The sequence below is a fragment of the Sciurus carolinensis genome, chromosome 18 (assembly GCF_902686445.1).
Source record: "Sciurus carolinensis chromosome 18, mSciCar1.2, whole genome shotgun sequence".
Taxonomy (NCBI): Eukaryota; Metazoa; Chordata; class Mammalia; order Rodentia; family Sciuridae; genus Sciurus; species Sciurus carolinensis.
This window is the reverse complement of record NC_062230.1, coordinates 13,120,309-13,130,445: the sequence shown is the minus strand read 5'-3', so window position 1 is coordinate 13,130,445 and position 10,137 is coordinate 13,120,309.

The following is a 10,137-nucleotide window of genomic DNA, read 5'->3' as shown; positions in this document are numbered from 1 at the left end:
CCTTCCACTGGTTGAGGTCTTTTGCATGTGTGTGTGTGTTTTTCTTAAGACCTTGAGATGCATCATTAGGCTATTTGAAATCTTTGCTTTTTAATATAGACACTCAGTTATGAACTTCCCTCTTAGAACTGCCTTTGCTATATCCCACAGATTCTAGAATATTGGGTTTCCATTTTCATTTGATTTTAAGAATTTTAAAATTTTCCTCCTGATTTCTTCAATGACCTACTGATCCTTCAATTTTTCAATCTCCTTGTGTTTGTACAATTTCTGTAGTTTCTCTTGCTGCTGCTTCCTAATTTCATTCCATTGTGATTTGATAAAATGAAAGAAAATTTTTCAACTTTGTTTTGTATTTGTCAAGATTTGCTTTATGGCCTCAAATATGATGTATTTGGGAAAAAGTTCCATGAGTTGCTGAAAAGAATGTGTATTCTACTGTTGATGGATGGAAGATTCCACAGATGTTTGTTAAGTCCCTTTAATCTATAGTTTAGTTTAACTCTAGTTAAACTGGTGTAATTGTTTCTTTATTGTATTTTTTTCTTAATCTGGGTGAACTTTTGTGAGAATGGGGTGGTGCAAGTCACCCACTATTATTTTGTTAGGGCCTATCTGTCCCTTTATGTTGAAGTGTTTTACGAAATTAGGTACACCAATGCTCAGTTCACATATTTATAGTTTTTATATCTTCTTAGTGAATTGTTTCCTTTCCCAACATACAGTGATCTTCTGTACCTCTTCTGACTAATTTTGGCTTGAAATCCGATTGTCAGGTATGAGTGTAACTACTCCTGCTTACTTTTAGATTCCATTTGTATGAATTTCATTTTCCATCCTTTTACTTTCAGTCTGTGAATATCTTTATTGGTCAGGTATATTTCTTGTAGGCAAATACAGACAAGTCTTGTTTTCTAATCCACTAGTCTTGGAGACTAAAGACCATTTACATTCAGGGTTATTGTAGAAAGGTACGTACTAATTCCTGTCACTTTGTTGTTTTTATGTTTAATTCATTCCTAATTCTCATTTGCTTATTTACTCTTCTAACAATGTTTATTATTTCCTGTGCTTCCTTGGTTGTGTTTATCTTGCTCTTCTGTGTACAGGATTCCTTTAAGGATCTTCTGTAAAGCTGGCTTAATGGCCATGAATTTCTTTAATTTCCACTTATCTTGGAAGGTACATATTTATTCTTTAATCATAAAGGAGAGCCTTCCTGAATATAGTAATTCAGATTGGCATTTATTTTCTTTTAGGGCTTGAAATATTTCATGCCAAACCAGAAAAGGGCAGCGTGTAGGATAATCTCTACCTCTCCTTGCCCACCAAATGACAAAGCAAAATTGTTATGGCAGTAGCTTGTAGTCAGGGACAGGGGTACTGCCACAGCAGGAGCTGCCCACTGACCACCCTGCCAAGCTTGCTAACAGATCCAAACTGTTTACCCTTGGTCCAAAGACCCTCAGTGTGCTCAAAGGCTGACAGGTGTTCAAGCCGTGGCAGATTTCTCTAAATGCCTCAGAGCATGGAGGACATAACTGAGCAGATGGGATCTGCTTTGGGGCAGGGAACGTTGGGCCCGTAGCATTCTGCCAGTCCCAGAGTCCAGATCCACCACTCTCCCCTGCTGTGAATCTATACACAGCTGCTCTCACTCCCTGTCACCAAGTACAAACCACCATTTATAAATGAAAGTGCCCTCCATCAGGCATGTTGTACATCCTGTTGCAGAGAGATCCCAGTGGATCTGTGTCACAGTCCCTTTCTTGGGTTCAAACTGACCCTTGGAGTGGCTACCTGCTGAGTCAGTGAGGAAAGTGTCTGGTGGGTCCCAGAGACACAAAAAATGCAGGGGAGGCTGAGGCTGTAGCTCAGCGGTAGAGCACTTGCCCAGCATGTGTGAGGGTACTGGGTTCAATCCATAGCATCACGTAAAAATAAACAAAATAAAGGCATTCTGTCAATCTACAACTACCAAATTTTTTTCAATGCAGAGGATTCAGACCTCCCTCACAGTAAACTCAAGAACAGGTCCTTTCCCAAGATAGTACCCCATCATGACACTGTCTGAATCTGCTGGGAAGTGCAGGGAACCTCCTTTTCTGCACCAACTGTCTGTGCAAAACCCAGGTCTTCAATGTGCTCAGACTGCAAACTTGTCTGGTACTGGAGTCTGCATTTTTGGAGAATGCTAGGACTCCTATCTTCCAGCCAGGGAAGGAGTGCTTCCCTGTTGAGACACTGCACAATTAGTGCTGGTGTACTCTATTACTTTTATTCTGGGTTTCACAAGGTTGCTGACCTGTTTGAGTTGCACTCCAACTCTTTGTTGTCTTTGTTGTTGTTGCTGTTGTTGTTATTGTTGTACTAGGGATTGAATCCAGGGGAACTCTACTACTGAGCTACATCCATATCCTTTCTATTTTGAGACAAGGTCTCGCTAAGTTGACCTGATTGGCCTCACACTTGTGATCCTCCTGCCTTGGACTTCTGCATTTCTGGGATTACAGGCACATGCTATCACACCTTTCTTGTACTTCGTCTCTTTCCTAGAGCCTCCCTATCTCATCATACAGTCAGGCACCTGTTGATTTGGCTCAGTCTCCTGAAGCAGCTGGTGCATGCTGAATCCCTCTAGTCTGACCTCTTGCCAGCCTCCCATTAACAAAATTTTTGTGTTTATAGTTATTATCAATATTTTTCCTTTGAAATTTTAGAATTAAAAGTAACTTACACAGAACCATTACAGTGTTACATTATTCCATGTTTTTTCTGTATATTTATTTTTACCAGTGAGATTTATGCTTTCATATGCTGTTGCTACTAAGTATGCTTTTATTTCAATTTGAAGAATTCCCTTAAACATTTCTTTTAAGGCATACATCGTGATGATAAACTCTAAAAAAGTCTTTGTCTGAGAAAGGTGTTCTCTTCTTTTTTAAAAAAGAATGGCTTTCCCATGTATCATATTCTTGGTTGGCAGTCTTTTCTTTCAATTCTTTGAATAAATTATCGCATCCTCTCACGGCCTGCAATTTTTCTGCTGAAAATCTACTGATAGCCTTAAGGGGGTTCCTTTATAGGTGATGAGTCACTTTTTTCATGCTGCTGTTGAACTGCTTTGACAATTTAATTATAATGTGTTTTAGTGAAAACATCATTTAACCTCTTCAGAGTGCTTTGGGCTTCCTGAATATGAATGCCTGTTTCCTAGATTTGAGATGTTTTTAGTCATTATTTCTTTATTTTTTGGTCCCAATTTCTCATCCCTTTCTAGTATTTACATAATGCTTTTATTAATTTACTTGATGGTGTCCCATAAATTCTGTAGACTTTTGTCTTTTTTTTTTCCCTTTTTCTATTTTCTCCCATAATTGGATAATTTCGGATGACCTGTCTTCATGCTTGCTGATCCTTCTGCTCAATTGACTCTGCTATTGAAGCTCTCTATTGCTCTCTTTTTATTTCGATCATTATATTCTTCAGTCCCAGAATTTCTACTTGATTCTTTATTAATCCTATCTCATTGCTAAACTCCTCATTTCGTTTATGTATTATTTTCCTAATATTGTTGAGTTATCCATCTGTTTTCTCTTGTAACTCTCTGAGGTTCTTTAAAATAATTTAGAACTCTTTTTCAGATAATTCAGTGATTTCTTGTTCTTTGGGATCAGTTACTAGAAATTTGTTTTCCTTTAGTGATGTCATATTTCCTTTTTAAAATTTTTTGTTCTTGTATCCTTGCATTGGTGCATTTGAAGGAGCAGTCACGATTTTCAGACTTTATGAACTGGCTGGCTTCGGTATGGGGACACAAAGGTACTGACTGAGTGACTGGGAGCCCTGATGGTGCTAGGTCCCATAGTATAAGGGGTGTAGGGGACACAGTGACTCTAGCTCCAGGTAGGCATGGTGGCCCGGGCTCTGGGTGACTCTGGAAGCTGGAGTCCAGGACCGTGAAGGCCCTGGGGTGGGAGTCCTTGGCAGTGAAGGCTTTGAAAATTTGTGGCACCGCTGAGGGCTGCTGGGGTCTTCCTCCTCTCCTTTTCCCCTGAAGGAACTTGTGGCTAAGGAGATTCAGCCCTGAGTTCTGTCAGTCTTGGGGTTGGGGTGACACAGTAAAAATAAAACTGCTCTTCTTGTCTTTTTCTATGCGATTATTTTTGGGTTTTGCATGATACTGGGTCACCACGGCTTTCATTTGGACTCCAGAGTTCGGGAGTTATTTTAGTCCATGGATAGTTGTTAAATCTTCGTTTTTGTAGGGATAAAATGGTTGGGCCCTCCAAGTCTGCTATCTTGCTGACATTACTCCCAATTAGTCCATTTTGAGATTTTCAGTCTCCTGACTACTCTTAAAGTTTCCAAAATTTAGGAAAATGTGGACAGAGCAGTAAATGTCCTCTCTTTTCTCCAGGGAGCTGTTATCAATGTGTTTGGGGTACTCACTCCCCTGGGTTCAAGTTTATCTCAGCTTTTGCTATAGATAGCCTTATTATCACTTCAGGGAGATGACTTCCTGTCTCCTTGGCCCCAGAAGTTTCCATCTCTCCCAGGATATTTCAGATTTCCCAAGTTCTTGGTTTCTCTCATCCCTGAAGCCTTCCGAGACCATCAAGCGCCTTTGGCAGCACACAGCTGGGAGAAGATTATTAATGAGGCCCTGGGGCTTTCGATCAAGCCAGACCCTTAAGTGGGCCCTGGGAAACCTATTAGGTAAACTTTTTCTTTCATTCTTTCTTTTTACCAAGAGGAAGTGTTCCATCCTTACTGGGAGTAGAAGTTGGAAGATTAGGGGAGACAAGGGATAAAGCTGTGGTAGAGTCAGTTTGTTCCCATTTTCTACCAAAGCCTTCTACAATGGACTCTGCTACTTTATCTTTTTGTTTATAGAGGAGCTGAGGTTTGATTTGAACCTTGAAGAAGGAGTCCATTTCCAAGTGGGAAAAGAGAGAAATGGGTGATCATGGCATGTTCAGATTGTTGTGTTGTGAAAGGGAAGACTGAAGCAGAAAACAATGGAAGGTGAGACCAGAAAACTCTGGTAGGTTCAAGCTTTGGCGGTTGGAACTTGGATTTCTAAAGAGAATCCAAGTCACCCTCTCAAACCAGACATGAGCTCTTCCTCTCTTTGGAGTCACTGCTAATACTTGCAGTTCCTCCCAGACAGGTCTGAATCTCTCCTCTGTCTTTCCCTCTCAACCTCTCTCTTCCTCTCCCTTCCACCCCTGCTTCTTTTAGCCCAGAGCCTGCTGAGCCACTTGACTGGGGATGCTTTGTCACAGGGTGCATGCCTTCCCTCTTCCTTCCTCTGTCCCCCCGTCAGTGGGCACACCTCTGCCTCATGCAGCCTCTGCTCCTGCCTCTCGCTCATGGTGCTCCTGTTCGTCTCCTGTGCTGAGTACTTTGAAGTCTGCCTCTTTCTCTTTCTTTCATCCTCTTTTCATTTTCCCCTCATGTGGGTGGGCAGATACAGACAAATAAGAGAGAGAGAGTGGAGCAGAGTGCCCTTACTGGAGAGCACGGACTTTGAAATCAGTCCAGTCTGGGGACAAATCCCAGGTCAGAGAGAAGCGAAGTGAACCCCCTTCAAAAAGTCAATCTAAGTCTTCACTCCTCATCTATAAATTAATAATGCCTAGTATGTAGTTGTCTTGCAGGTTACAGAATACATAACTACATATTAAATAATGTGCATGTGAAAAACTGGGTGTGGTGGCGCACACCTGTCATCCCAGCGACTCTGGAGGCTGAGGCAGGAGGACTGAGTTCAAAGCCAGCCTCAGCAAAAGTGAGGTGCTAAGCAACTCAGTGAGACCCTGTCTCTACATAAAATACGATATAGGGCTGGGAATGTGGCTCAGTGTGGTCGAGTGCCCCTGCATTCAATCCCCGGTACCTAAAATAAATAATAATGTGCATGTGGAATGCGCAGCTCGTCACTCATACATGGTAAGGGCTCAACGCACAGCAGTAACAGTAATGGCAGCAGTAGTTGTGTTCATTCTATTATCTCACTCCCATCAGTGTTTGGAGGGAATATGGGGACACTGCTAATGAAGATTCAGTTAGAGGCAACATGAGGGTCCAGGAAAGCATGGGGGGGACAAGGGATAAAGCTGTGGTAGAGTCAGTTTGGTACCATTTCTACAAAAGCCTTCTATAATGGACTGTCCTGCTTTCTCCTTTATGTTTATAGAGGAGCTGATGCTTGATTTGAACCTTGAAGAAATGAGTCCACTTCCGGGTGGGAAAAGAACATTCTGTGCAAGATCAGGGAGAAAGGGGTGATCCTGGTATATTCAGACTGTTGCATGTTCAGGCTGAAGCAGAAAACAATGAAGCAGGGCTGGGGTTGTGGCTCAGTGGCAGAGCACTTGCCTAGCATGTGCGAGGCCCTGGGTTCGATTATTGGTACCACATAAAAATAGATAAAGGTATTGCGTCCATCCACAACTAAAAAGAAAAAAGAAAAAAATTACAATATAGGGTGAGAACAGAGGGCTAAGGAGGAAGACCTGCGGGGAGGGGGCGGGGACCAGAAACGGGCTGAAGACCTAAAGGAATCTGGGCCTTGGCCTCAAAGCAGCTGGGAAGCTGATCTGGAGTATTTCCAGTCTCTGTCACCCTGAAGCATGCACATCCTCCTCTCCCACTGGTTACCTCATCCCTCCAGATGAGTCTTCCATCCAGAAATTTGGAGCTAAGGTAGAAAGTAACAGGTACGTGGTGAGCAGAAAGCAAAGAGAAGGGACTAGACACATCTGGATATTTGAGTATTTTTTTATTTGTCAGGGCTTCCCCACATCGTTTAAGGCAATCGTTAAGACAAACCTGTGGAGCAGAGGGTGTTGCTGAGGTTCGAGGAAACTAAAGCTCCTCTCTAAGCTCTGGCAGTCGGAGAGTGAAATACCCAAGAGTAATACCCAGATGAGTGTGGACCCCGACTCCTCCCTGTCCACTGTGCTGTGCTGACTCCAAGAAAACAGATAGGCCTCTGTCCTCAGCAGAGGGGACACTAGGACATGGAGTCCTCTTAGGCCCATGAGCCTGGATCCCTCATTAAGAGAAGGTGGATGAAGAATAGGAAAGCAGAGCGGAAATTGTGGCATAGGCCACATCACACACCATAGTAGAGGCCAGAGAGGACTAGGGCCCTGGCTGCTGTCCTCAGACTTACCTGCTACCTGAGGCTCCCTCAGAGCTGGGTGAAGCAGACCACACCCCAGAGGCTTTGTACACTGACACAGATGTGCAAACAGACACTTCACAAACTCATTGGTAGATCCAGAAAGAGTCTTTGTGATATGTGAGTTGGTCTAAGGCCCTTCTAAGATCTGTCAAAAATATTGACCATGTTATGCCTGACTTAACCTATCCCTTACTAAATTAAACCAATGTCTTCAAACTTCTTTATGGACTTTTTTTAAAGAATATTTTTAGCCGTAGATGGACACAAGCACTTTATTTTTTTGTGGGGTGCCGAGGATCGAACCCAGTACCTCACACGTGCTAGGCAAGTGCTCTACCACTGAGCTACAACCCCAGCCCCTTTATGGGCTCTTGAGTCATCAAAATATCTTTTAAAATTAAATTTACTTTTAACTGGTACATAAAACATAAAAGTTGGGCCTGAATTTGTGGCTCAGGGGTAGACCGCTTGCCTGGCATGTGTGAGGCCCTGGGTTCGCTGCTCAGCACCGCATACAAAGTAATGAATAAAATAAAGGTCCATCAACAACTAAAAAATATTTAAAAAAAACAACAACATAAAAGTTGTCTTTGTGGGATACCTTATGATGTTTTGGTATGTTTCCATGAGGTTAAATATATCTATCTCCTCACATTTTTCTCATTTATTTCAAAATCCTTTCTTTTGGCTTATTGAAATGTTGTTTGTACCATCTTTTTTTTTTTTTTTTTTTTTTTGTACCAGGGTTTGAACTTGAGGGCACTCAACCACTGAGTCACATCTGCCCTTTTTTGTATTTTATTTAGAGGCAGGGTCTCACTGAGTTGCTTAGCACCTCACTTTTGCTAAGTCTGGCTTTGAATTCCCGATCTTCCTGCCTCAGCCTCCCAAGCTGCTGGAATTACAGGTAGGTGCCACCATGCTCTCTTGTACCATCTTGATTGTATGTAACTGTATATCATTCCTATCTCCATTCACCCTACTGTGCAATGCATGTGGAAGTTCTTCCTCTTATCTAACTGTAAGTGCCCATTGATCAACCTTACCCCTTTCCCTCCCCAGCCTAGTAACCACCACCAGCTCCACTTCCATGTGATCAACTCTTAGGGTCCTCATGAGTGAGATCAGGCAGTATTTGTTTCTGTACCTGGCTTACTTCATTCAGCATAGTGATCTCCAGTTCCACCCATGTTGTCACAAATGACAGGATTTCGTTTTTTATGGCTGAATAATATCCCGTTGTGCATATGTACCATGTCATCTTTATCCATTCATTAGTTGACAGATAGGGCGGTTGTTGCCATTGCTCTGCTCTGGTGAACAGAGCTGCAGTGGACGTGGGAGTGCAGTGAAGTCCATCAAATCCCACCATTACATCATGTGCACCGAGGGCTGGGGATATAGCTCACTCGGTAGAGTGCTTGCCTTGCAAGCACAAGGCCCTGGGTTCGATCCCCAGCACCGCAAAAAAAAAAAAAAAAAAAAAAAAAACCATCATGTGCACCGAGGAGTATGTATCAACGCATCCTACCACTGCGCAGAATTACAATGCACCCATGAATATGGGAAAACTTGGACTTGGTGGCACATGCCTGTAATCCCAGAAACTTGGGAGGAGGCTGAGGCAGGAGGATCAATCATAAGTTCAAAACCAGCCTTAGTAAGTCCCTAAGCAACTTAGCGAGACCCTGTATCAAAATTAAAAAAAAAAAAAAGGCTGGGGATGTGGCTCAGTGGGAAAGGGCCCCTGGGCTCAATCCCCAGTACCAAGAACGTGAGAGTACAGATGTCTCTTCAACAGATTGATTTCATTTCTGTCGGAGATATACCCAGGAGTGGAATTGCTGGATCATATGGTCGTTCTATTTTAAAATTTTCAAGGACTCTAAAATATCTTTTTTATTTAAAAAAAGATGACTTACTTGAGAATAAGAGCATAATCAAACACAGCTTTTGATAGTACCATAAAATAGCAGAACTGGAAGGAATGTGATTCTCTCATCAGACTCATTTTACAGATGAGGAAATGGGCTGGATTTCATGGTTCTCAAAGAAGTAGTGTTGGGGCTGGGGATATAGCTCAGTTGGTAGAGTGCTTGCCTCGCAAGCACAAGGCCCTGGGTTCAAATCCCCAGCACCACAAAAAAAAAAAAAAAAAAGGAGTGTTGATCTAAATTCTACAAAAATGCCCCCAATTAAAGATCTATGAATAGCTCTGGTGATGATGGAATAGCAGCTCAACTGAACTGGCAGCTTTATGGGCGTTGATGGACAGCCACAATGATAGGCAGGTAAGTGCCTTGAAGGAAGCAGGGGGCAGACCTGGCCAGACAAGGCTCCTTGTAGGTGGTGAGCTTGGGTTAGCTTTCCAAGGAGGACAGTTTTAAAGGTCTGGGAAATGAAAGGAGAGGAGAATGTGCCTCTTATGACACTTGACCTTGGAAGGCTGGGTGGAGCTGGATGTGATTCTAGTGCTTGGGGAGGTATTGACCAAGAAAATGATTGCTTGCCCATCCTCCATCTGAGGTTGATGGTAATATTGATGGTAAATGCCAATAGGCGTTTTAGGAGAGGGTCCAACAGAATTTGGAGCAATTGGCAGTGGTGAAGGGTGAGGCCAGTGGCTCTCTGAGGTTCCGTAGCCAAAACCTCAGGTCAGGGACAGTAACCAGGAGCAGTGAGAGGAGGCACAAATTTGGGAGAAATGAGGATGGAGTAATTTCTTTGCTTGTGGTCATGCCGCAAACAAATCAAATCTTGATTCCAGGAAACTGAGTTTAGTGGCGTTTCCATAACAACTGTGGAATCAGAGGTTGACACCAAGTCCACCTGGAGGACAGGAGTCTTCACCTAGAACATGGCATCTGAGGACAGCTGTGGCAGATAAAGAGAAGTTTTCCAGGTAGATAGTGTGGGGACTTCGGGGGATTCCCATAACTGAT